Source organism: Leucopleurus acutus (genome assembly GCF_964270905.1).
Source record: "Leucopleurus acutus genome assembly, chromosome: 17".
NCBI classification, from domain to species: Eukaryota; Metazoa; Chordata; class Mammalia; order Artiodactyla; family Delphinidae; genus Leucopleurus; species Leucopleurus acutus.
In genome coordinates this window covers 10,366,850-10,393,400 of record NC_139159.1, presented here as the reverse complement: position 1 = coordinate 10,393,400, position 26,551 = coordinate 10,366,850, and positions in this window count along the sequence as shown.

The window sequence follows — 26,551 nt, the reverse complement described above, 5'->3', positions numbered from 1 at the left end:
AAGTTTACAAAGCGTCCTGACATAGAGGATTCCAAGCTCACAAGTTCTAATAAAACAAAAAATTTCTAAAATGCTTAAACAGTAAATGAATTTATGGCATTTGGTGGTAGTTCTATACTTGATAGGTTGACAAAGATAAATGCGTATTATTTTATATTTTATAGAAAGGCTTTATAAAGGCTCAACGACCCATGTACTTTACTCAGTATAAGTGGCCTGTTGAGCATGTGTTTCAAATGTAGTTTTCTATTTGGAAATCAGAACCAAGGACTAGATAACGTATGACTGAATGGGATTAGTAAGAAGATATTAGGGATATCTTCTGGATTTTTTGCTGTCAAAAAAATGACAAAACTCCATTTATACATGTAAATTGTCAGGTGAAAACAGGTAGATGCTGGATGATATTGACATTTTTGGAGTTACTTTATTTTCTGTCAAATACTTTTCCCTCCTAATTTTTCCAATCAATAAAGTATCTTTATATCAGTCTATTTAATATTATTTTTAAATTATATAATTATTTTAAAAGATTCTAAATATGAGCAGTTATGTTCTATCTTTAAGCAGGCTGTTAGGAATAGAGTGAGGAAAGGTTTTTTTTGCAAACAATTTTCGTTTTTTGCTTTTTTGGTAAGTATTCCAAAGATGCAGCACTGATGTAGTAAATATAATATATTTAACAGTGCTGGGAGAAAAATTCATTGTGCTAGCCCTTAGAACACAAACATGCTATGCAACACCTTTATTTCCAGTCTGGCCATTCTGTCATCTGTCCGGGAATGAGTGGGTTGGGGGAAGGGAATTTAATCACAGAGTGTTCAGGCACCCCAAATTTTCATTATAAGACACATGAGTAAAATGGCTGAGGATCCAGGTCCAAAGTATAATAAACCAAATTATTTTAAATGGATTGTAAGATTTCATACTTTCAGTGACAATAGCAAATGACTGTGCTTTCCAGCAATTCATTCAAATTAGAAAAATGAACACACCCAGGATAGAGGCGGGGTAGTCCTTTATCAGAAAGTAATCTCTTATGGCCAGGTATAACATTACCTTTGTAGTACTCCTGCCAAAAATGTTTAACCTAAATTTAATTATTAAAAAAACAAGTAGAAAAAATTTAAATTGTGGGACATTTAAATGACTGACATGGGTTATTCGAACATTTCAAAGCATTCAAGACAAACGGTGAGGAGGTGTTCTAAATTAAAGGTGACTAAAGAGATATATAATTAAATGCAATATATAGTCTGTAATTCTTGATTGGGTTTCAGACTCCTCCCCACCGACCAATTAAGGTGTAAAGGATGTCCTGAAGAGAACTGGAGACATTTTACATGTGGATTTTATAATAGACAATACTGTTGTAACAATGCGAAACTGATTGGGTGTGAATGGTATTATGGTTTATGAAGTGCGCTGCCCTTGCTTTTTGGAGGCACACACTGAAGTATTTTGGGGAGAAATGTCATGATGTTTATAGCTTAAGTCCAAATGGTTCAGGGTAAGAAAATACGGTTTAGGTCGAAGCATGATGTTGCCAATATTCAACAATTTTTGACCAAGGGAAAGCAAATGTGGCAAAAATTGTAAACAACTGTTGAATTAAGTGAGGGATATATGGGCACCTGTTATACTATTTCTTTTTTTATAGCTTTGAAAATTTTCAAATTAGTTGGAGAAAAGATTACATTTTTGTCTTATTGTAGTGAGCCATAAAAGTAATTTACTTGAAACTGGCATACTATGTTCCACGGACACAGCTAAGTCCTATTATTCAACTCAAATAAAAACTTCTCATTCTCAGTCACGGGGCATAGTACGCAGATTATCCAAATAATTGCTTCATAGATTCATGTCACTTTTACAGAACGTGGCGCTTATGGCTCGTTCATCAGAAAACCATTTTGACGTGCATTTTGAATCTCTGACTATAGGTATATCCTTTACTATATTAATTAGGATGTATTCTATTATTATAGAACTCAAAGACTTCATGCTTTGAGCAGTTTAGCAATGGCAAATTTAAGTTCTAATCTGACTTTAAAATTGTGCAAACTGAAAATGTGAAATGCCTTTATCATACAAATTGAAATGTAATATCTTCCAGGTTAATATAAAATACATTGAGAAGTGTTCAATATTTAAAACAATCCAATATGATTTTACATTTCTTATTATCTAAAAGCCCTGGTTTTAAAGCCTGGTTGGTAAGTTTGCATTTACTTGAGTGTGAATTCTCTGACCTATATTCCAGTAAAATGCAAACGGTAATGAATAGGCCCTAAGTACCAGTCTGCAGGACTGCAAAGGATGCCCCTGTTGTATGTATCAGGTTGGGGATTTGTTTTGTGGTGATCACTCTTTCTGATTTGAAGATTGCATGACAAGGAACTATTAAAGTAAAGGGCAAAGAATTCAATTTCTGGATGTCGCTTTTTCTTGGACAGGCTTTAAAAATAGGTCACTTAATGTTATCTGGATTTGTGTACTACAGCAGCACGTGCTAACGCTGCTGTGCTTGAGGGTCTATCAGTGTTTTCATTTTCAGGGTTTGTAGACTGTATCTCGATTCCCTAAACCGAAATAAGCTTCCATCCAAATGATCGTGACTGAGGTCTGCAGGAGGATGTGTATTTTTATAGCATACTGCAATTAAAAAATGAATGTTTGCTTTAATGTATGCTGAGAGGTGAAAAATGAAAACATTAGATTAACAAAATCATTCTAACATTGGATAACTCAACATTTGGTTCTTTTTAAAAAGGTCTATGAATTGTGCAATTAGATATCTACTTGAAGATCCATTAAAATGGTAATTATAAGTTTCTGAAATTTTTGTGTGTTATATTTTAATCATGAACATATTAATGTGCTACCTTTTAGCTATTGTTAAATTTCACCTTTTACATGTGTCTAAGTAAAGCTTTTTAGAATGGGTAATTATGCTGTATTATCATGTACTATTTTTCTAATATAAAGATAATGCCACTGATAACTTTATATGTATGTATGTATAGGTATACATATATATGCGTATATACACACACAGATTTTGAATATTATCATTTCATTCAAGAAATATCTTGTCTGACATGTCTGAATGTAAGCTTCTAAGTGACATATAATTAAAAAAATAGTAATGGTTGTTTTCTACATGAATATTAAAAGCAAATTTCTGTCTTTAACACCTAATACCTATGTTTATCCTAAAGTTTTATGAAGGGTTTCATTTAACACAGTTCCAAGTCAACAATTTATATATAAGAGCAGAAGTATATTTTGATAAATCTTTTATTTTGTGGATTCATGAGTATTTTTAAAAAATCCAAAAGTTGAAAATAAAAATCACGGCACTTCTATGTTGTAGAGCAAAAATACTGTGATGCCACTTGAATCCGATTAAATACAATGAAAACTACTTATGTCTGCTAGTGAGTATTATGTCCTATAAATTAGAAAGCAAGTGGTTACATTGCCCTTAAGTAAAATGCTGACTTTTTGTGATGATTCTTAACTTTCTATGAAGAAGTATTATCTCTGAAAAAGACACAAATACTAGAATAAGAGTAGTAACTGATCATTATTTTGGTGATGCAAAAATATGGCCAACTAATGTTATATTGTAAATGATTTGTAAGTTAATAATATTGTGCCTGTGCATTATGAGATCCTGTCTTTTACGGAATAACTTGATCTGTTATTGTGGTATCAAAGAGACTTGCAATATCCTGGCTCACAAGGGTTAGACAATTAGTTTGAAGGAAGTACCAACATCAATTTTCCTGCCATCTCTGTTCTTGAGTTTCCTTTCTAAGGACTTTGATTTTGGGATCACATGTTGCAATAGTTTAAAGCTTGATGGGATGGGTGAAGGATAGAGGCTTAAGATGGCTTAACTGGCATTTCTGCTTACATTTTAAAGACTCAGATCGGTGTCATCTGAGGCATCTTTGTGGTCTATCCTGACAGCTCTGAAAATATTAGAAATGCAGATGGAACTTTGGGACAGGGGCCGTGCTTTACACGTTAGGTTAATTTATATTTTGGCTAAGTTGCTTGCTTCACACAAAGGTTTCTGCAGGCACTGATTTTTTTTTTCCTGTTGACATTAAATGAGAAAGCAAAAAATTTCTTCCAGAAAGCCAACAGTTTTCTACGTAAATGGGTTCAGACTTAATTTTAATGGAAGTGAAACATAGTCAATAGAGGCAAATTAAAACCATATAATTTTGTAATCTTAGTTTAGCTATAATTGCAGCAATAAAACAGTGGAAAGAATAATTGTGGAACATATGTTTGTGAGTGACATTATCTAGGTGACTTCCCCGTTACAGCAATGTGCTGTCCTATTTGTTTCTCCCTCCCTATGTATTGGAATGACAAACCTGCAAGGCTGGAGTTAATGCTGATTGCAGCAGCTGCTTACACATGGAGTCTCCATAGCAACTGTGAAGGTTGCCATGCAACCATATTCTTTTAGGGACAGTGAAAATGCCCAAAGGCTTACTAAAAATACATGGGGAAAAAATCTGAAATTTTCGTACTACTTTTAGTGGTTATAAAGAACTGTGATACAAGTTGAAAGCACAGGTCAAGCAAATAAAAACCCAGCCCTGACCTTTCAAAAATTGCTTGCTGTTGCCTGAAATCTCAAGCTTTATTCAGAGATGACTTTTGATCGATTGTAAAATTGATAGCTTATGCTAGGCAGCCCTTGAAGACGGGAAGATTCAGTATGGTGCTATTGGTATTCCTCATGGGGTTAAAGGTCAGTAGAAAGTCATCAATGCAATATTGATTGGTGGGCCTGAAAAATGCCTATGTTTACACCTTCTCACTGCTTAGGGTTGCGTACCAAACCTTAAGTAGACTCATGCAGCCTCTGAGCCTGCTCTGGAACAAACCATTCCATCAGCAAATGTGACATCACTTCAGTCAGCTCAGCTGTTTCTGCAGCTTTCTATAAATAGCTAGATAAAAAATTGAAGACTACTTGCAGAGCCTTTAGCCAACCAATCTGCTTATCTGAACCATTTAAGATAGGTTACAATTCTGGTTTTTAAAATCTTATTATCCATGTTTTTCATTGTAAATTGTTATTTTAATAGTAGAATCTTTGAGTATACATGTGAAATATGCCTGTATATATATATATACCTTTGTTATAACTTGATTCTTTTAAAAGGCAACCCTTTAAAAAAATTAAATAGGTACTGGCCAGCATCTAACGGGGTAGGCTATGTCCTAATATCTGATCATACATGTTCACACACATATAGATTTCTTATTTGTTCATTACTTTAGAAACAAAATTTAGTGAATAAATAATACATCAGACAAGATGACTCTCTTCAATATTGTGAGGCTTTTAAAAATCAGCTGAAGTAATAACAAAGAAATGAACATTTGGAAAGGGTAAAGAATTGATATGCATTTTCTTTAATCATATTTCACATTAATCAGTCATATTCTAACATCTTTGTGTGCAGTTTTTTCAAAGACAGCTACGTGGTTATATTTTCAAGTGAGTCAGTTTCTTTACAAATACTCCAAAATTGCGAACTGTTTATATTAGATTAATGCTAACAATGCAGTGTTTTGTGATTGAGGCATTTCTCAATTTTCCGTAGATTTTATACCAGTAAAGATGATAGCAAGTTACCTGGGTCATAGTAATAGAGAATTTCACTACTTTAAAAATCAGCAAGACAGACTTCCTTGAAATCCTTTAGATAGCCTGTCTACTGTTGAGCAAAATATGTGGTCAGCTTACTCCATATAGTTAGATGATCAAATGAATGCTTTGTTTCCAAGTCTTCAAATATCCAGACTGACCTAAGATGTGAATATATATTTTATATATATATATATAAAATATACATATATATATTGGAAAACAGAATAAACTTTCATCAGTTTGAAGCATCCTTAGGAACAACACAGAGCACTCATCTAGTAAGAAAAGCTCCATCTACATACCAGCTCATTTCTTACTGTTCTTAGGCTTTGTTTCTTTTACCTTGATACTAGCAGTTTGTGTTTTTAAAATATCTTCATCCCGTCCTTTAGGAAAAACTGGCAGGCAGTATTCATTTTGTCCAAATCTACTCTTTTCTTAAATTAATGATCACAGATATCCTAGACTATGAATGTGCTTTTTTCTGTTCTGCATTGCTCTTTAATTGACAATTCATAAATACTATGTAGCAAATGATGTTAAATTAATGACTGAGTTGAGAGCTAGATTTGTTTTTTAATAAAGATTTACTTCATTTTGTAAACAGATAATACCTAGAACCAGACATAAAATTAATCTGTAGTATAGTGATTTGAAATGAAAATGCTTTTTGAAAAATAATTATACATTTAAATATAGAAAAAATTTAATAAACATTAAATTTGATACCAACTTATCTGAACACAGCTAATACTTGAAAAATTTAGAAGTATTTGAAATAACATTATTTAAGCAAACTATAAACATGTATATTAAACTGTGCATTAAGCAGTATAAACGATCTATAGAGCAGGGTTTTGGGTTTATACTCCACAATACTGCATTTTTTAAATAGCATGATATAAATAGAAATATGACATAACATGCAAGCTTGAAAACAATTACGTTAGTATTGTTAAATCACTATATCCCCCATTCTAATATTTAAAAACATGAGAGAGGAGTATGCTAGTTTTAAGACTGTTTTCTTTCTGACAGCTATTTGCTGTGCATTCAAACTACACGTTTATACTTTAGTTTACTCTAGTTTGGTTTTAAATTATGAATCTTTTTCAGGGAGCAGTTTTGAACTTGCATTTCATAGCCTTGTTTATGTTCTCAAACAAATTTAGGAATATAGGTGCACTATTTTCCTGTGATTTGATAGACAAGCCTCTTTCAGAATATGTGCAAATTCTCAAAATGTTCTAGATTTTTATTATAATTATTTTTTTCAGAGCTATCCTAAAATAGTGAAATAAGTTTCATTTTTATTTGGAAGTTGAACAGAGTAAGAATGTATAATTATGGTTATAGTTTAATTTCTCTCAAAATATCCCTACATGTTCTTCTATGCCTAAATGTAACACCAGAGCCAAAATTGTACTAATTTTTGAGCATCTGTTCTATGTGCTCTCAAAATTTTTTAAAGTAAGCATTTAATAGCTTGGAAAGAGAAATTATTAATAGCAAAGGATAACTGTTTATTAAAATGTAATAAAATGCATTTTAAAAATAATTATGTGATCCTATTTGAGGTCAGTATGCCTCAGGGCATTATCAACACTATGAAAAATCAAAATTGAAAGAAGATCTTTTTAGCTTTTTTTTAATGACAGTGAACTATTAAATCTCATGAGTGATGTTGAAAAAAGCTGGATTCTGCATAGATTGCTCTTTACCCAAGATGCACTTCTGTCTGCAAGATTCTGAATAGAGACACACCTGCTAGCTAGCTGATAACACTCTGGGGTCATTTCATTGAAGAAACTGTCAGCCAGGAGGTACTTAAAATAAAGCCACAGACAAAATCATGACCTGCACTGTTGAGTCTAAAAAGGTGTAAAAGCAGAAAGGAAATGTAGATAAAATGCACATTCCTTTGTACCATAACAAAACTTTTACGTGTAAATTCAACTGAATAGGAAAGAATGGGGAAGACTGTTTCTCCCTACAGTAGAAACAAATTAGATTGTTCAGCTGCACATTTGGCTCTCGGCCAAAGGAGTCGTGTGCCATGCTTGTTTGCCTACCAGTGCTACTTAGATTGGCAAATGCCCATGCAGTCTGAAGAGGGCAGGCGGATGGCTGGATGCCTGCCAGGAAGTGTGTGGAACTGATGCCACTGCTGGACTCCATAGCCTGGTAGGAATGAGGAATACAAAGGCATTCAATAATCTGAATGTCCCTTTGCTTCAAGAGAGTGGTGCCAGGCAGCATTTAATGAGAGATTGCTTTGTTACAAAGTCCTCAACATCAAGTGGGCTGGTGAGCTCATTAACCTGACTGCAGCAAATAAAAAGGCACACTCAGAAGACTCCCATGATAGCCTACTCAATGGTGTAAGAGCCCTTTTGCTTCCTTTATGGTGATCCATTAGCAAGCAGCAGTGTAAACACCATAAAGCAAGCCAGGTTTCTGATTGTTCAACTAAAGTCTGTCTCCCCTTGGGGATTATACCACCAGTTGATATAGGATTTTTCCCCTTAAGGTTTCTATCTGCTATATAATGACCTTCTCCGCAATGAAGGATTTTGAGGGTTGCTCTTGAGAGCATAGCTCCAGTTAAGGAAACATGAATAGTTCAGGTGTCTGAAAGAAGGTAATGATGTAGGACATACAGAGAAACAAACTACAAAGTGGAGTGATCCCAAGGGGAAATCTTGCCGCGCACTTCTAAAGCCCAAAATGGTGAACACATTCTGTTACTTTTCTATGTTCCCTTTATTTTTAGCTTTCATGGGGTTTTACATTTATACAGGAGGTAGGCCACCCCTGCAGTTAGGAGACAGTTCACTGAGCATCTGTCTCTGAGTGCGGCTCAGGCTCTCTGGGGACTGCATTACTCTGCAAAGGCTCTCCAGCAAGGACTCATTTCTCCTTCATTTGAAATGCTTTTGGTTGGCTGTGCAAAAATTCAACTTAGAGCATCTAAACAGAATGCTATAGAATTTTTTTTTTTAACTGTCAAACTAGAAAGGAAAGGAAGACCAAAAAGAAAACACCGAATATTTCAACATTATATCTTTAGAAATCTAAAGGCCATCTGTCGCTTTGTTATGTGTCCAATTACTAATCTGTTGATGTCAGACTAGGGGGAGGGCATGACTTTAGGAACTGGCTTCAGCAGTGGGAAGTAAAGAGCCTGTTACTTTCAGGTCACCAATTCAAATCCAGGACTAGTCACTCGTGAGTGCTGGTTATTGTTTTATGGCTGCTGTTTGGTGGTTAAGGTAAAGTGAGTTGATCGTCTTGGTCTTATTTTCAGTTGACATATGTCTTCAGTAATCAAAATTACTACCTATATTTGCAACATAATCTGGATATAGAAGTTGCTATTTTTGTTTTTTCCATAACGATTTTGGAGAAAGGATCGAGTCTAGCTGTGATGGAATCGTGTGCGAGACTGTTCCGGCACTTCGTTAATTAAAAAAAATAGAATATAGAAAAAAATAAAATAAAAATAGAAGATATCAACTTGTGCGTACTTCTGAGTGAAATATGATGCCACAACTAGGGAACTGAATGAAAAATAAAGAAATACTGAAAATGCCCTACATGTTAATAGCATTGAATCCATTCGTCTGACCATATAAAACAAAAGCTGAGCTGTGTACCTCAGTTTCCCAATTTCTGTAAAGAATACATTTTTTTAAAAGAAGGTTATTGTCTTCATTTATGAATTCCCTAAAATTTAATTAGTTTGTGTCTGGTATATATATATATGTAGGATATATAGATTCACATATACGTATCTATTCCTATAGAGACATATAGAGACATCTATGTATATATACATATATCAGTATCTATACATATATCTATGATGTATGCATATATACATAGATATATGTATAGAAAGGTCAAGTTAAAAATTTTAACGACTTTACTTTGAATTGGTGGCTTGTTCAACTTAAGATGGGAAGCATATAATGAGAAAAGTACCCTTTGTTGGCATATGGGAAAAAAATTTTTAAAGGATGATTAGACCACTAAACTAAGAAAGACTTAAAAAATATTTTAGAGCTTTTTCCTGCATGGTGAGTTTTTGAAGGGGACACACCATCATTTATTTTTCTCTTCTTCATCTTTGTTTTCCTCGTTGTACTTTTCATAGTGCTTTATATAAATAAATTTGAAATTTTCTTTAATTTATTGCACAGAGATTTCTAAGTAGGGAGCTAGAATGGCACAGTAGAAAAAGCAAGGGTTTTGAAGTATGTAGCCTGGGTTATAATTCCAGCTTCAGCATTCATGAGCTGTGTGCCTTTGGACAGGTTACCTGACTGCTCTGGGCCTTGGGTTTCTCACATATAAAATAGACAGGAATGTTTGCCTCCTAGGAGATAAAAGGATTCGACATCTGAACACTGCTGACAGATAGTAGGTGGTATTATTGTTATTTCAGTAATATTGCTATTTTGAGCTTTTATTTTCCATCCTCTATTTATTGAGTATCTAACATCCCGTACTCATTTTATTAAGGCATGTCCACTGATCTCCATTTGATATATTTCCTGCTGTTATCACTAGTGGAAATAGAGTCATTGAGAATTGTAAAAAATTACACCCTATTTCCTATAAAAACTTACTGTAAGCCTTGATGCAGACAGCTTATTGATCAACCTTCCCTTGGCAATGGTAAATAACTGAAAATCTGAGGAAAAGGCATATCCTCTTTTAAGCTCCACAGTATGCCCTGTACAGGGAGCTGGGTATCAATATTCTTTTTATTTTCAAAGTCTTTCAAAAATAGCACTGATGGGACTTCCCTGGCAGTGGATAAGACTCCACGCTCCCAATGCAGGGGTCCCAGTTTCGGTCCTTAGTCAGGGAACTAGATCCCACATGCATGCCGCAACTAAGACCCAGTGCAACCAGATAAATAAATAAATAAGTAAATATTAAAAACAAGACATGAAAGTACTGCCTACAGGGTACCGTGAGCGACACCCGTGGGCCACGTGCGGGTATGCTCCACTAGGAGGTGGCACAGTGCCGTGAGAAGGTCCGGACGTTGAGGTCAGGGAAGACCTGGGTTCAAATGAGTCCAGTCGTTGACTAGCTATGTGTGACCTGAACCAGATCTTTTTACTCCCTCAAGACTCCCCTTTTTCATCCGGGGAGTGGGCATCAGGCTTTCTTTGCAGAGTTACTGTGAGGATGTTAAATGACAAGGTACCGTGCTAGGTGCGCACGAGGCATTCGATCATCGTTTGTTGCTTACCTGAGAGCGGAATGCCAGAGCTGCCCATCAAGCTGGCACCCTGAGCACTGGCCGAGGCGCTGGAGAGCTGCCAGGCAGCTCTGAAAGCAGGTAGTGAAAGCGCGGCAGAGAATGTGAGTCTACAAATGGCTGGGATTGTCAGAGGGTAACGGATTGAAGTAGTGCGGAGCGGGGAAAAGCAGCAGATGTTTCTTCTTGACCTTTAGCTGGTTCTAGGAGAAATTGTCCCGGTTTTGTTGTGCAGTGGAACTTCAAAATGACCGATCAGGGATGACAGAGGAAGCCTAGAACTATCTACCAGGACGTGAAATGATCTAAGAAACCATCTTCTTAGGCTGCTGTCTTAATCTCTTTACTGGCCTCCTTTAATCCATTCTTGCCCTCTCTTAAATCCCTTTTCCACGCTGAAGTTGGATCTTTTTTCCTCAAAACATGCATATTACTGCCTTAACTTCCTTCCCTTGACTTTCTTACCCTAAGTCTCCTGGCCTGGCTCGGACTTCTTTGGCTATGTCAGTGGGTGAGGGGGACAGTCAAAGGAGAAAAATGTCACAGTTGCTATCGTCCAAGAGAGTTAACATTCCATTGACTTTCTGTCTAGAGTTTGTTCATTTAGTGAAAATGAACAAGCTAGTGTTCTGCACAAAAAACCCCCAAAGTTCCCAAGATTTCAGGCTCTGTGGGTTCATCTCTTTTTATCACTCAAGTCCTTGCCTGTTTTGTTATCTCACTTTTGTATTCTCTCTTTATTCAAAGCCTTTGTACTCCACCGCCCTCCCCTGAATGTGACTCTCACATGGTCACATGTGACTCTGCCTCTGACTATTAGTTATCACATTTGCATATGTGTTTGCTCATTATAATGTTATAAGCTTGAGGAGCAGATCTTGTAACAGAAGTTACCAGAAGTGACACCATGCCGTTCTTTTTCTGCAAGGATCTTTTCTCAACTTGGAGCTGTCATTTCTGTGATTGCAGGAATAGAGTATCTTCCTTTTCTAGCTCACCTTACTAATGCCTTCATATATTTTATGTACCAAAACATGTTCTCCTAAATGCACTAAGTTAGTTATTACAGTTCTACTAACATACAAAAATATTGCCCATCATTAAAAAACCATAGGATTGTATCATTACAACGTATCCATACTAATATATATAAGCTCAGTTTAGTGTCCTGATTTGTTATAAGGACCTGACATGTTCTAGTGCTATTTGTCTCTAAATACTGTTTTTTCTAAAAGTAACCTCTATGTGTACTCATTCACGTACAGTACAACTATAAACTGTCTGGAGGTGCTTTGTGTGCTAACAGGATCTCTCAGCCAATAAGAGCTAGTGCGGCAATCTGGGCTATACTTTCTCTCTCAGCCAATGAGTGTCAGCGTACCATACTGCAGATGCTCTCAATTTCAGTCTCTCTTTTTGCCATTATTATATATTCCTGTGAATAATTTTGACTCAGGATGGCTGCCAGAAAATGTAATGGACCTGCCACCACCACCCCCCCCCAAAAGAAATCAAGCAAAAGATATATTACCAAACGTAAAGATTAATTTTTGCAAGTGGCTGAAGGAGCTTAATGAAATGGTAGGGAGAGCCAGATAAAGATCACAGGCAATTAGGGACCAGTGCTTTTGTTTTCTAAAGGGTATCAAAAACATCACAGCACGGAAGTACTGGCCAACCATTACATAAACTGTAGTTACAAGCACGTGTGGCTGGAGGAATGCCACGATTTCAGGAGATTTGAAGAGGATGAAAAAGTGACTCTCTCCCTCTGTCTATCTGGATGATGCTGAGAGCATATGTCTCTATAAGGATGATTCAGTTATTGCTGAATCAGTCCTTCCGTTTCTAGAAGTGCATCTAGTATGCTAAATGGGATACCCTTTGTATGCCAAGTCTTTAACCTAAAAGACTTTGCTGGTCCAGGAGAAAGTTTCTTTTTCAGATCAGTGCTACCCATCGTCTTCAGTGGTTCCACAGACCTCTGATGATAGACCTGGGGCCATGCATCGTTTCTTTCCTGTTTACCTAGTGTCATCCTTTCATGCCCTTTCGAATATGCTATTCCTTCTACCTAGAATGTTGTCCTCTCACCTCTTTTTGGATGAAATATAATCCTTGGGATCTGCACTCTAATATCCCTCTTCAAGGAAGATTTTAGCGAGCCTTCAGGTAGGCTAGGTTCCCATACAACGTGCCTTCACACTGTTAACCCCTCCTTCATTTGCTTGTCGCAGTTCACAATTATTTGTTTACGGCATTATGTTATGACATAATCACATGAGAGCCGGAACTGTGTGTGTGCCTTGGCTCACCTTATACCCTAGCACCTAACACGGTATGGTTGCCACACTGTAGACACCCAATTATTATTTGCTTAATGACTGAATGGACTGCAAGTCACTTTCCAATTTCGTTTCCCACCATCCTCCCATTTCCCTATGCTCTTCATTTTTCTGTTATCTCAATGTCAGTATGATGCTCCCCAAACACACAATGTGCTTTCCCATTTATCTGCCTACATGTATCATCTCTCTTCTGTCTGACATGCATTTTGTGCTTAATTGAAGTTGTGCTCATAGCTTAAATGTCGTGTTCTCACATATTCATTTCCTAGTCCCCCCACTAAAATTTGTCATTTATTTCTGAGCACTTCTACAACGTTTAATTGTATCTTTGACACCCCACCTTTTTTTAAACAAAATTTTAACTGTATTGCATGTTCTTTTTCTCAGTCAATTTGGGCAGCTATAACAAAGTAACACAGACTGGGTGGCTTAAACAGCACACGTTTATTTCTCACGTTCTGGAGACTGAAGGTCTGAGATCAGGGTGCCAGCACGGGCGGGCTCTTGATGAAGGGCCTCTTCCCGGTTTACAGCTGGCTGCCTTTCCACTGTATCTTTACCTGACTGAGGCAGAGGGCCCTGGCCTCTTTCTCTTCTCATGAGGACACACTTCTCTTCTCATGAGGATTCATGACCTCATATAAACCTGTTTACCTCCCAGAGGCCCCATCTCCTGAAACCACCCCACTGGGGGTTAGGGTTTCAGCATATAAATTTGGGGGGAACACAAACATGTACTCCATAACCTTCTTAGGGGGCCCAAACTATTGCAAATGTTCTTTGTTCCGCGGTTGATTTTTTTACCTAGCACTTAGCCGTCGACTTTGCACACAGGTTATACGTACTTTATAAATGTTTCTTGGTTTTTGAGTTCAGTTGACATGTATGCAAAAGTGTATTTTCCATCTCTTCAGGAGGCTTATCCTTGGTGAGGAAGCGTCAGAGTATAAGGCATGGCTACACTGCGCAGAGGGTGGTGTTGGCAGAAGGGACCGCGGGTAGGGTGCCTGGTGGAGGAAGAGAGACAAGGCAGTGTGGAGGCTGCCTGGAGAGGGTGTGCTCACGAGGGGCAGAGAGAGGGGCTTCGGAGGTTGCACTGGCGAAACTCTACTCGGCACGTACGGCTTTAGCACAGATCAGTGCTTTGTGTAAACTCTGCTTTCCCCTTCGGGAAAATGTACAGTAAAGGTCTACATTACTCTTCGTTTCTAGAATTGAATTTGTGGGGTTTGGGGAATGATTGATGATGTAAAGATATAGGTCTCAAGACAGTTTGCTTTTTGTAGATGATGTAATATTAAATGCTGAAAAGGAGAGGTAAGATAGAGGTTACGAAGACACAGAGAGGTTTCCCAGGCACAAAAGGAAAAAAAATCTCTGTAACCCTTTGTGTTAAGCAATTCTTTTTTTTCCCCTCACATCCTTTTCTTATTTTATATTTTTACAGGGGTCCCCAAATTATTCAGTCATTTAAAAACTTACCGTAACATTTGATGCAGTCACTGGAACGTTAAAGGTCATGTATGGTTTATGTGAAATTACATTCCGTGAAATGACATATCAAGCCCTGATGGGCTAAAGGGAAAATATACTGATTTGGGGTTAAGAATGTACTTAGGACAATGGACATGATGTGATCTCTCACAGTTCATGGAATATAGTAAACTCTTAGAGAAAGAGAATTAAGTTAATTGCTGATGTCCGTTGAATTAAGGACGTGGAAACAAAGGGAATCAACTTATTTGTATGTTTTAAAGTGTCTGCAGCTCAGGCCTACTGGAATACGGAATCACAGGATTCTCGGTTGAAAAGCTAGAAGGCATAATTTAACTCTTAACAGCAAATCTAGATCTGTCAAAGTCAGTCTGATTAACAAAGGTCCCAAGGAAAGAAAATATTACAACATTTTACAGTGACCTATTTTTTAAAGAACCCTTATTAGAAAAGAATCATTTTTTATCATTGTTCGATTATTTTGACTTTAATCTGAAGAATTACTTGGCAAAAAGTAAGAGACATTTTAAGATTCTTTCTCCCATTGAGTTAGGCCTGGCAGTCTCTGTAGGAAATTACTTCTTATTTTCCTAAAGCAATTCCTATTGGACAGAAACAAATCTCTCCCATCTTCTCTTGACCTCACCGGTAACTTCAACTCAGCCCCACCTTCCATAGTCACATTTGGGAAACTGAAAATGGGAGGAAAAGCAATGTCATACCTTTAGCTCATATGTGACCATACTTTTGTATATATCTTCTTTTCTCTAAAATAAATGGTGATACTATGGATACAATGGTCCAAAAATTCATGTAGTTCTCTCACATACATCTTGAGAAATAGTAGTTTCTTCTTTTCTTAATAAGTTAATGTTAGAATTCAGTCATTCAAGCCATCCCAGGCTTTTCCTTTCCAGACTAAGTAATCTATGATTTCTAAATCTTTTTTATATGTCCTATATGGCAATGCCTTTCTCAAGCAATAATCATTTACTAGAAAGCCTTTTTTCCCCCTCACAGTCCACACTTATTGAGCACATTCTAGGGGGGAATAGAGTAGTAAACAAGCAGCAGAGCTCCCTGCTTTCTTGGAGCTTGTTTTCCAAGGGAGACCCTAACGCTGCCCTGAGTCATTGGGGAACCTCAAAAACGTGTAAAACACAATTCCTCCCTTCTGAGAAATGTCACTCTAGCAGGAAGGAAAAAAACATAAAATCAATGTTAATCAAACTTATATATACCAGGTCCTGTGCAATGTGCTTTCACAAAAGGAATGTCATTTAATCTTCAAATACTCCTTCAAGTTAGGCATCATTTTCTCCATTTTTGTAAAGGAAGCTGAGTTTTAGTGAAATTAAGTGACTTCCCAAATATAATGTAGGTAGATGGAGTCAGGAATGGAACTAGGTTTTGTTTTTTGGTTTTTTTTTCACTCCAAAGCCCTAATTTTTTTTTAAACTAAAATTACTATACAAAGTAATGCAAGTACCATTGTAATAGCTGCCACATGGCAGTTGTACTACTGCAGTGCCTCGCAAACTTTTGTGTGCATATGAATCACCTAGGGATTCTTCTTTTAAATTTAGAATTTGATTCAGTAGGTCTGGGATGGGGCCAGAGATACTGCAATTTCATAAGCTCCAAGGGGATGCTGATTCTGCTGGTTCAGGAACCACACTTTCTGTAGCAAGGGGCTATAGGGACAAGAGGTGAGAGGGACAGTTCAGGTGTGGGAAGTACCTTATGAAAGAGGTGACATTTGGAAGGGTCTTTGAATGACAGGAAGAATTTCACAAGGCAGAGATGATGAGGGAAAGGTGGAAAACACTTCAGGTAGCAGAAAAACATGAGTAAAAGCATGAAGGTTAGAAAAGTAGATGCAAAGTATGTTGTGGAATGGTTAAAAAGCATAAGCAGTATATAGGAGCATGATGGGTAATTACAAATTGGAATATGGGTGTGTTGAACAGATTCTGGAACTCCTCAGTATGAGGCCAAGGGTAATGAAATTAATTCTAAATGCCAGAGGAATCCACTGGAGACTTTTGAGAATTATAGAGATATGAACAATGTATTACTTTAAGAAATTTAATGTGGCAGGGTTGGGCAAGAGGCGAGGAAAAAGCAATGAGTTAAAATATTTTGCAATGATTTAAATATTAAATGATAAAAACAATTTCAATGACAACAGGAAAAATATAAAGGAATCAACCAATGTAGATATTGATAGTGATAAATATAATAGGTGAGAGTATGGAAAGAGTCAACAATGAACCCTAATTTACCATCCATGTTATTAACAGAATAACAATGGCAAACTTAGGACTCAGAGGATTAGTTGGTTAGAGAAAAAACATGCCTACTGTGTCATTTGTTCCCCAGATCTGCTCCCTGTCTCTACTGGGTCCATTCTTACAGAGACTGTCGTTGGTGCCCATCCCCAGGAGGTAGATGTTTGGATTTATTCCAGAATGAGGATTTGTAGTGAATGTGGCAAAATGACATTTGGTGATAAAGATTTTATGATGGAGTGTGATGTCTGTGCTAGATGGGAAAAGACATGAAACTAGAGGCTGCAAAGGATGAGCGACTGGGAAAGAATAGAGGATCTAATTTATTTGACATCTTAGTGAGTTTTGAGCAGATGAAGTGAAAGTGAGGGATTGAGAAAATGGGAGGATATAAGTTGTGACCTGAGTATAAACTGTTGGAGCCAAATATTTCAGAAATGGGACAGACACAAATTTTGATAACAAAATTCAAAGTTACCACAAAAGTGTATGACTGAACTGGGAGGATGGAAGGAGACCGTTTGAGTTGAGAAGCTCCAGAAATTTTGGTAATAGATGATTGAATTTATTATTTGCATGGTTGATAAAATCTACTAGGTTGATGCTGGAAGATAGGATATAGGGAATGTGAGGCAGGACCAAATCTGAGGATGTAGTTTTGTAATTGGCAGATTACAATGAGAAAGAAAAATAGGAAATAGTATAGCACGATGTCACTGGACTTGAAGGAGAAGAGAATTTGGATAGGCATGTAAAAGTAGAGATATGAAAATGGCAATGGGATTTGGAGAATTCCAACACAACTTCCTGTTTCATGTATTTATTTATTTACTTTATTCGGGGGCCATTGGGAGTGCAGAAATGGTAGGGGGTTGAATGATAGTCCTGTATCAGCTGGAAATTTGAGAACTATGTGGGGACAAGGGTGGAGGTGGAAGGAACGAAGCTAGATTTCATTGAAGCATGAAGGTAAGAAGTATGTGTCATAAACAGTAGATGTATGGAAGCATCCCTGGGTACCAAGACAAGATGGGGGTACCAAGACAAGGAGGAATAGTGGTGAAAGGAGCCACAGGAGTCATTGTACCACACCCTGATACCTTGGGTCCTCTCCAATTTTAGTTTTTAAATCACCATGTGACAAACACTATTACTGGACTTTATTTCACTGATTCTCCAAACAATCTGAGGTGATTGGCACTTTATTTCTACCTTGGATATGAGCGAAAATGTCTCAAAAAAGGTGAGCAAGGGTTTTGAAGATAAGTAGGTCAAGGACTTTGAAGCTATAATGTTGTGTCATCTGCATAAATGCTAGAAGTGACCAGGATAATGAAAAGAATTAGAGAAGAGAGAAGCCAACTAAAGATCATTCAGAACTTAGCACAAAGTTAATGCTTTTGGCTCACCAAGACATATCACTTTTGTGTTATATGAAGGAAGAGAAAATCTGAAATTTATGAAGTAAGGTAGAATGCAGTAGCAAAATGAATGATGAAGTGCTTCTACAGATGGAATGCTTGTTGTTGGAATGATTTGGAAGATTTACCAATCCTGCTATTCCAAAGATAATGTTGGTGTGTATGCAGTGTCTAGACCAGGGATTGGCAGACTTTTTCTGTAAAGGTCCAGGTTGTAAATAAGTACTTTGTGAGCCACACAGTCAGCAGTAATTGCTCAATTCCGCTATTTTGTCATGAAAGTAGCCAAAGACAATACAGAAATGAACAAGCGTGACTGTATCCCAATAAAAATTTATTTACTTACTAAAGCAGGCAACAGACTGGATTTGACAGGCAGGCTACGTTTTGCCAACCCCTGGTGTAGATATTTCTCCTTCTAAAGGATGAGTTTTTTAATATCATCTTGATATGGAGAGCCCCAACCCTGACCAGATGCAATAACAGAATACTCAATGATCCCTGCATTCCTTATCATATCATTCAATTTCTAATTCTCCAATACTGTGGATAAAGTTCTACCAGAATCATTACCTGTTTACTTATTCCCCATACCCACATCTAGTTCTATGAAACTGGGTTTGCCTTTTGAATTTCAATTTCTCTTCTTTACCTTTGGTTTCTGATCTCTACAAGATGTTGAGGTCATTTGAAATGATAATACTGTCTCTCAAAGTATTAGACGGTGTGCCCAACTCGGTGCCACGAATTTAATGAACGTGCATTTTATTATCTGAGCTGTTGACTAGAGAACTGTGGATATATAGGAAATTAAAAGTTTCCTGAAAGATATTAGAAAAATGTTTCTCAATTGAAAAGATGATTTATCACACTCTTATTTCAAAGTTTGAGCTAGGGATGAGTGGGGAAATTCCAAATATTTTCATAAAGAATTCCTCTCCAGTAGACTTAATACGTGCTTCTTCACAAAAGAAGATCGTGTTCATGTGACACAACGTCACATATTTAAATATTGCTATTCTCTGGAGAATGTGTAACTTAATGGAATGTCTCAGATAAAAACAAAGGTTTGTAATTTGAAGTAACTTTTTGGACAATCCCATTATACTCTGTCTTAACAAGATATGGCGCTACAGTGGTATTAAATATCAATCTGGCATTAAGCTAAATAGGCCACCAAGGCATGCTCGTCAACTGAGAACTAGAGTTACAATAATTATGAATAAGTTTTGTCAATTGTTTTCAGTTACTTAAAGTGAGCTTTGTGCCTTTGTGATGCTCATAATTTTTCTGTTGCTTTTTTCCCTTGTAGTGTAAACTAATATATTGCAATGTGTATTTGAATTCCCTTTGCCGCATAATGTTCATCAGGTGTAACATTTCATTTTAATGTTCCTCTACAATTTCAGATCATATAAATCTAGAATTAAAGCTATTGTGTTTTTTTTTATTTTTTAAAAAACTTTTTATTGTATTTCACATTCTTGTTCTGGTACCGCCTCTAGTGTTCTTAAGGTTATGTTATCATCTCATTTACCTCCTCTGTGTATTTCAGAATGAGACCATCTCAAAGTGAAAGGTGGATAACTGGGGAAATTGAAAACAATGATTTTTATTGGCAATCTTAGAAACATCTACCTGGGAGATACAGGCCAGGTAGATGGGAGTTATGGCTGACGCCAGGGTGAGAAAATGGGCAGGGGTAGACAATACACCACATTTGTTTATCTTCGTATTTGTTCCTTCATGATATTTTGAAATCTAAGATTTGCTAACTGTGAGTAGCATATCGAATTGACTTTAGGTTGATTTGAATTATGCATATTTATAACGTGTTCTTGTTCTCTGAAGCATGCAAAAAAATTTAGGGTGAATTTTTAGTTTCTCCGTAGGTCTTATTTACTTGGGGAAATGAAGCTACTTAGCTCAGGCTAATGAGATTAAAGTCTAAGGTTCAATATCCCAGCATGAGTTATACAGCTTTTCTTTGTTCCTTAGATACCAAGTGCATCTGTCATCCAGCCAAATACATCATAAAGGTCCATCACTAGTAGAATCATGTGCTGTGCATGCCCATTTCAACTGGAAAAACAGCAGAATGTGCATGTTTTATAGATAGGAGGCCATTAAAGTGGTCTGGTTTACAAAATATCTGAAACATATAATAATATATAAAGACAAAAAGAATTTTTTAGGTCATGTGTTGATATGTGCACATTTGATATGCACTTACATTTTGGTGGTTATCATTATTATGGCCATTCATATTATTTTCCTCTCAAAATAAATTCTTTTTCTTATTCTGGTCCCCATCTCCACCCTCAGTTTGGCTTTCAGCACTCCTTTCATTATTCTCCATTCCATTTGCAATACAACCAATACACACACCATTTCTTATTTTCTTTTGGAGGCTTTCTCTTTGCTTTCCCATTAAGTTCAAACTTTGGATCTCATATTCGATACTTGTTGTTTTGTTCCCTTCATTTTACCTCTCCTAAGGCTCGGAGTGAGCCTAAGGGTATATGCAATTGATACAGTGTTTCCATCATGCGCTTTCTGTCAATGAGACTCTTGCAATGTGCTATAAAGAAGAAGAAGATAGAATCTCTTGGATATAATTTATCAATTTAGCTAGCTAGCTAGCTAGCTATCTTCCTGCAAATCTTTTTTAACACTTACAAGGCACTGACCTAGGCTCCATGACTCTGTGGTGACTTGAAAACTGTATTAATTGGAGCTTCTAATTTTGCCATAAAGCATTTATGAAGACCTTGGCAGTGACTTAACTCTCCATCTCAGTTTCCTCATCTGTACATTTTGGGCAAGGGTGTAATTTGAGATTTTTCAAACTTCTTTAGTAACAATAACATTTTAGAATTAAAATCTTATTTGTTACTGCAATATATAACAGTTTAAAGCAAAGCATCTCCTGCCAAAGAGGGAAGGGAATTCATTCAGAACCTCCCCCACTTAGCCTTCCTGTCACCTCTTTCAGGGCTCTTCAGGTACTGCCTTGGAATGAAGCTTGAAGCACAATGGACTAGATGATTTCCAAAGTCTTTTCCAAGTCTGGATTTCTAAACGTCTGATCTGTTCCACTATCTTGGCCCCTTCAAATAGGAGGTGCTGAATATGTACTGAATTGAATTAAATTGAATTGAATTGAATTAAGCTAGTACCATCCGGTATCTCTAATGCTCCTCCTGACTAGCTTCTTCGAGAACAGAATGGAATATTCTTTTCTTTCTGTGTTCACTTGGCTTCTAGCAGTTTGTTGGACTAAAAACTTAATTGTTTGTTTGGTCTTACTTGCAAGATATGAGAGGGGTACTTGTTTGAGTCCTAGATGATAACAGCATGGTCAATAGCTTACTTAGACAATGGGTCATTGAATGAGTATCTTAAATTCATTTTATTTATTTAATAATGGCTCCTCAAAAATTAAATTGATTGTGATATTTTAAGAATTACTTAAGATTTCTAGAAATAAAGTTGATGCCTTGAATTTTTTTTTCTGGCCCAAATGAGACTTTAGTAGGCTAAAATTTTAGGAATTTAGAATAACTGAAGCCTATATATGTGATACATGAATAAAAAATTATAAATAGAACACTGGTTACTGTGGAAAAAACATTTCTTTGGAAGGAAAAAGGGAGTTGTTGTGTTTTTTTTAACTTTGAGTTTATAGCTGCTGGAATACGATATTTTAAAAGGTATTTATAAAAGTTTCAGAACCTTCAATTTTTTTGAAGTTTAAGTGCAAATGTGCCTTTTTCTTCTCCTCCCCCAATAGGAAGAAATGGATAATCAAAGAAATACAACAAATTTTTGTTTAACCTTGGTAACTGGGAGTAGGGAAAACATGAACAATTAAATTTTACAACGAATTACCAAGACTCATTTTAAAGCAAGTAATTTTAACTTCATTCCCCATTGAAATCTAGAGCTACTAACCAATTGCAAATTTGACTGGGTTCAACTTCATTTCCATTATTTTTCTTGTACACCCTCTGAAGTAGTATCCACATAAAAAGAGCATAGTTATAGAAAGTCTGTGAAAGAGAAGTGGATAAGTAGAAGTGTGACTAATGAAGAAATGATTCTGGGGGCTGAGAAGGAAGATGGGTGAGATTGAATTGATCTCTTAGGTTAATTTGACTGGATTGTCCCTAAATGAAATCTTCTTGGTCCATTTTCTACGATATATCCAATGGTTATAACCATGTCCAGGCCTTATCCCTCAGAAGAAAATGCCATGTATTAATTCTACAGTTAAAACCCTGAGAAATCTGCACCCTTCCAATTGTGGAATCTATTTCCAAGCACTTGTTTTCCTTGAGGACTGGATGTGATGGTATGTGTCATGTAGGAATTCAGCAGTCACCATAACTATTGGAATGGTCTCCTTTCTACAGTGTTTAGAACAGACAATCTTTCTAACTCCGATTAGAAAGAGTTCCAATGTTGTACATTGTTAATACATAAATGTTTACTTATAATGAAAGAATATAGTTTGAATCCCTGCCATGGTATACCACACCCACTTGTTTATTGCATTTATTTAGTCTTCATGGTCTAAGAATATGAGATAAAAATAATAGCTGAGTTGTTTTATAGCCTTGAGTGTAAAGCTGGGTATCCTGACTCTAAAGGTCTTCATTTGAAATTTGCTATTTTCCTGCTTTGGTTTAATATTAGTGCGTAGTGCTAAATATAATCAGAAGCTGTAATGAGGAGGTCTTTACAAACTTGAACATGAGGAAATATTAATTGACCTTTGAGAGCATCTTCCTCCTGCCCAGAGAAGGGCTGACTTCTTTAAAATTCTATCTGAACTTCTACAATCACCCATACAGAGACCTCTGCCTTTTGAAGACCATTGTGACACTTACACAAGATAGTCCTCTGAACTCAGGGGCAATCTGGGACCCATGAACTCAGAAAAAAAAAAGCGGTCCCAAATCAGGGAATGAGTTACCTATTCTGCAAAGTAAGAAGAGGTTAACGTGGATGCACATTCGCTTTGCTGCATCGCTTCCTCTTTCTACATTTCCTAGTTTCCAGTACTGGAATCACTGCTCTTCGCTACCTACCTGTGAATCTATTAAAGTGATGACACTGAATGGCAAAAAACTAATAATTTATCATTTCTCTAATAAAATAAGAAAGCACAAGTTTAGGTCTTGCTAAAATTATAGGACTTAAATACCTATAAAACTTAAAATACAGCAAGATTTTGTTGCGACGTAAGTGGCTGAGGATTCATATATTTGACCGCCTCTAGGCTGACGTGACTGACATGATCAACCTGAAGTACAGGTAGGTAATGGATGAGTGGTCCTAGAAATACACTAACTCTAGGAAATGGTAGGTGTGTGATATAAACCTTAGTTATTTGATTAAGTCCTGTTTCCATGTTACAATGAGGATTGTGTTCTTAACAAATTTTTCCACTGTTAAATTCTCAGTAGCCAAAAAGTGCCTGGCACATAGTATGTGCTTTGTAAATATTGGCTGAATTGTATCTATTTAATCTGTAGCCCTGTTCCAAGCACAAGTGAGAAATTTAAATGTACTTATTGCTGGCAGTTGGATGGGGGACAGACTTTAATCATGAGACTCTTCCTACAACTTCTTCCCTAGGCAGCATAGTGAGGGAGATACACTTTCACAGACTCCATCACTGAGTTGCCATCACCAGCGTTTCACGAAAGTGCCACATCTCTATTTTCAATTATGTGTGTTTTCTTAGGATACTTGTTAAGTTTCAGTTTTACTGATGATAGACAAATCTGTCTAGATGGATAGATACATAGATAGATAAATGGACAGATGTCATGATTCCTTCTGGATTGGAGCTTGCCTTTAACCTTGATACATTAAAGCTTTGGCCTCAGCGTTGATTGCTTATTTATAGATATGAACCTATTACCAAAGCCTGTAGTACACTTTTGTGAAACAACATGATGAAATATGAAGTTGAGGCTTCTTAAGTCTCATAGTATCCTCATTCTAATCCACATCTCAAAATACAGATAATTGGCACATTTTAATTTTGAAATATTTGGGATCAGAAATTTGTTTAATAAATTGGACAGAAATCATTGATATGGCTACTAATTAATTACCTTAGTGAATATAGTATACTCAGAGTTACTTGCCTTTTAGAAAGCTTTATACCTCTAACTTATGATAGCATCCCTATACTCATGTGACTTCATTCATTCAATAAACATCTGGTGAGGGTTTTCTAGGAAGCTGGCGTTCTGCTAGGATTTAGGGCTACAATGTCTAATGAAACACATTCCCTGCCCTGAGCAGATCTCAAACTAGGAGTGGAGGAAGGAAATTAGAGTACATGGAAAACTATGACAAAAATTATACCTAAAGTGCTATATAGAAGCATAGAAGAAGGACAATAAAATAAGGCATTGGAGGGATATCCAGGAGTACTTCTCAAGTGAGCCAGTATGTACTAGTTAGACAAAGAACAAGACAAAGGGACAAATGGAAATTTGAAGGAGAGTGACATCTTTGAGCAAAGATTCGCAGATGATAAGCTTAGACAAATCAGTGGGAGATAGTCCATTTTAAATCTAAAGTGATAAGCTAAGGCATTGTGTTCTGAATGCTGTGGGAAACTCCTAACGGGTCTTAAGAAAGGAAGTGTCATGATCAGATTTGCAGTTTTGAAAAAGTACTTTGAAACATTGTGAAAGAAAGAGTGAGGAGGGGGCTGAAGATGGCAGCCTTGCTGAAAGAAGAGGAGACCCTCTAGGAGATGAACAGTGTTGAAGCCTGAATGAGACAATGGAAACTGAATTATTGGAAGAAGTGCACACAGAGATACAAAATTTTCATTTCTTTGACTTAAAAGATGTTTCAAATTGGGGATGCGATGAGTTAACGGGAGGAGTTTAGGATAAAGCCAAGGTTTCCAGAATACAGGAGGGGAGATGAAAACTATGAATTTGATATATTAAATTTGAGATGCTGGTGGGGTATCAAGATAGAGATATTAGATGGTTGGAGGTTTCTATCAGGCATCTAAGAGTGCTAAGGCAGAGAGACAGATTTAAGCGTCTTGGATGGTCTTAAACTAAGAGTATGTAAGTAAGAGAGTACACTGAGTGATAAAAAGAAAGGACTAAGAATTAATTCATTGGGAGCAGCCACTTTTAAGAGAAAAATGGAGGAGTTAGAATCTGCAAGAGATCAGGAAGGAGTGGCTGTTGAATTAAGAGGAAAGCCAGGAGAGGAAGTCATCACAGAATTGAAAGAGGCGAAAATTTTCCTGAAGGAGGGTGTGGCCCACCGTGCATATTGGCTCCAGAGAAGTCAGGGGTTAAAAAAAAAAGAAATCCATGGGATTTAGGTAAATTGGGTAATCATTGGTGACTTTAGAGCAACCATGTCAGTGACATAATCGGTAGTGAATCAAGATTTTAATGAGATATGGGCTGAATGAGAGGGGAGTAAGTAAGCATAGTTAGTATAGCTTACCCATAGTATGCTATGAGTGCCATTAACACTTTATAAAGAACTTCACCTTATATGGGAGTTCAGAGAAGTGACCGTTAAGCAGAATTGTCAAGTATATGCTACTGGAAAAGCAAGGAGAAAAGATAACATTTGATTTGAGCTTTGAACTACAGGAGTATAATTTTTATAAAAAGGAGAGGGGGGGTATTACAAGTGCAAAAAATGATATTAACATGCATGTGATGCTGAAAACATAATCTCAAACTTTGGCATGCATCTAAATCACCCGGTGTTTCTGATTCATCAGGTCTTGGGTGGTCCCCCTCCCAAAATTTCATTTCTAACAAGTTCCCAAGGAGATGCCGATGGTCTGCAGACCATTCTTTGAGACTCACTGGCTTAGGAAGTGTTTGAGTGAGAGTGAATTGTGCATAAAGGAGAAGTGGCTAGAAAAAAGCTTGGGATCAGACGAGAGAAGAACTCGAATATTTGGCTAAAGACCGTTTTTGTTCCTTAGAAAGTGGAATTAATAAAGTTTTTGAACAACAACAGGA